Source organism: Pteropus vampyrus, unplaced genomic scaffold, assembly GCF_000151845.1.
Source record: "Pteropus vampyrus isolate Shadow unplaced genomic scaffold, Pvam_2.0 Scaffold140, whole genome shotgun sequence".
Lineage (NCBI taxonomy): Eukaryota > Metazoa > Chordata > Mammalia > Chiroptera > Pteropodidae > Pteropus > Pteropus vampyrus.
In genome coordinates this window covers 4,408,704-4,411,276 of record NW_011888921.1, presented here as the reverse complement: position 1 = coordinate 4,411,276, position 2,573 = coordinate 4,408,704, and the positions used below count along the sequence as shown (strand labels likewise).

Sequence of the window (2,573 nt, the reverse complement as noted above, 5' to 3'; positions counted from 1 at the left end):
AATACAGTGGCTCCCTATTACTTGATATGGCAAATAAAAATCATTGACCCACTATTCTAATCTTTCTATCAATTTCCCCACTTAATTTCTTCTCTGCTCTAGATAGATGTCACCACATCTGTGTGTTCATCCCACAATATGCCACATCATGTCCATTTCTGCTTTCTGATTCTATCCAAGATGCTTTTCCTACACTTTGCTTTCAAAACTAATCTTGAAACTCTTACACCAGAAGGCCTTAAAAAGATGGAATCGTCTGCCTGCTACTCACTGCATATTTCATTACTCTACCTTTGTAACATTATATAGGAGTTTGGACTTATCCATATTCTACTGTGAAAGGTAAGATATCACTCTGGCGACAAGCACATCAGATTATAAATCTAAGGCCAGGGTTCAATTCTTAATGCCCCTGAACCCAGGCTGAGAAAATATGTACGCCTCACAGTTTGTTGATTGACGACTGAAGAGATGGCACATCAAAGCATAATATAACTATTTTACATTTTTCCCCAGTGATGTTTAAGATTCTGGCATAAAATAGATGTTCATTATAAATATTAATGGCCCACTTTTGTGCCATTAGACCAAAGCCTATTTTGCCTTGGTTTTTTGTTTGTTAGTTTTGGATATAACCTCACACTGGTTTATTTCGCAAAGAAGAAGAGAGGAGGGTATGGGCTGCCTCTCATGTCTATCTATCTGCCAGCTCTCCCCAAATATCCTTTTCAAGTAAAGTCAGGTTTAGATGCTTGGTTATATTCAATTTAATATTGTGTGGTAGAGGCAATGCTAAGTGTTCATCAAACCCCATTTCCTTTCCTACTAGGCACATATATTTTAATTCTCAGTGACTCCTGCAGTTAGGTAGGGCCACGTGACCCAATTCTGGCTAAGAGAATGGGGTGAAAATAATGTACACCACTTCCAGGGCTGGCCCCCAATGTCTAGGACAAGTCAGCCATAGCTCTCCTCCCTTATGTGAGGCCCATAGATTGGATGATTCCAAGGCAACAGGGAGGGTATGGTGGAGCAACAAGATACAGGCAGCCTGGTCCCGCCATGACTGCAGAGAGCAGACACCCCACCCACTGGCCCCAGCCAACTCGCTACACACTGTGACTTGTATGAAACATAAGACTTTACTGTGTTAAGCCACTGAGGTACTGGTATTGTTAGCCTATCCTGACTAACATATCTTCTATTTACACCGGTGGTAACATAAAAGAAAGGAATCCCTGGACTTAGTTCCGGGACCTGAGATACAAATCCTAGCTCTACTGTCCCCTCTATGTCTCCTATGATCTGCTCTAGAATATACACTATACAAGCGGTCTCCAACCTTTTGGAACCAGGGACTGGTGCTCCTATGAAAATCTAATGCCTGATGATCTGAGGTGGAGCTGAGGCAGTGATGCTAGTCCTGGGGAGTGGCTGCAAATACAGATGAAGCATTGCTTGCTCTTGCTTTGTGGCCTGGTTCTTAACAGGCTACGGACCGATATGGGTCCATGGCCGGGGGGGTTGGGGACCCCTGCTCTATACCCTTTCCCAAATGCATGTCTAGCACAGTCTCCTCTTTCTCATTATGAGCCACACACCTCCTCGCGTTCTCTGCCTCAAGACTTCTGTGAGGCCTTCTCTGATCTTCCATATATGTTCACTTCCTTGCTCCTAGTGCAGAGTATATTCTTACATTTTAGCATTTATTATATTTTACTGCAAATATTTGTTGACGTGTTTCCACAGACTGAGTCCTTGAATTTACAGATAGTTCCTTAAAGACCTTAAACTCCCAACATTTAGTTACAGTGCCTGGCACGTAAGGAAACATAAATAATATATTAAAGGAATGATTGTCACCTATGACTTTAAGTGAGTCACTTATTTTTTAAGTCTATAAAATAAAATTTTAAAGAATCGTTGTGATGAAATAATGTGATTTGTAGAATGTAATTTATTGTTTTGTAAGCCTTTCTCATCTTTTTCAGTCAAATTTATCTTAATGTGTCAAGATAGCTCTGTCCAATAGAAATATAATGCAAGCCACATATATAAAATTTAAACATTTAGAAGCCATATTAAAAAATACCTAAAAGTAACTTTAATAATATAATTAACCCAATATAGACAAAATACTGCTTATTAGCTATTTCATATTTTAATTAAATCTTCTAAATTTGGTGTATATGTTACAATATATCTCTATTTGGACGAGCCACATACCGAGAGCTCAGCAGCCACATGTGGCTAGTAGCTCCTGCAAATTGGACAGTGCAGCTGCAAGGCCTATGGTCTTGGTGAAGTCAACCTGACCATCCTCATTCAGAACTAGTGACACCTCCTCCGTGATATCTCAAGCCCAGTATCCTGGCTATTTTGAAACCTAGAAGGTAAGCTCCTTGAGGTCTTCCGGACTGTTATCTAGCGAAATCGTTTTCAGAAAGATTGCATGGCATATAATGAGCAGTTATTAAACGTGGAGGTAATTAATGAACCGGTGTGCGAAGGATCCCGCGGGAGGCCGAGTGGCCGGAACGGAAAATGGCCAGTCAGGGAGCAGACGCGGGCCA

The 2,573-nt window shown here is 41.0% G+C and overlaps 1 protein-coding gene across 1 annotated transcript in view; it reads left to right on the top strand.

The window, feature by feature from the left end:
* The first annotated feature begins 2,267 nt into the window (after positions 1-2,267).
* Positions 2,268-2,573, top strand: part of ZNF641 (zinc finger protein 641) — a 7,974-nt gene continuing 7,668 nt past the window's right edge. The window contains exon 1 of the mRNA XM_023535468.1: positions 2,268-2,393. The gene's annotated coding sequence lies outside the window, so the exon portion shown is untranslated. The remainder of the gene's footprint in view (positions 2,394-2,573) is intronic.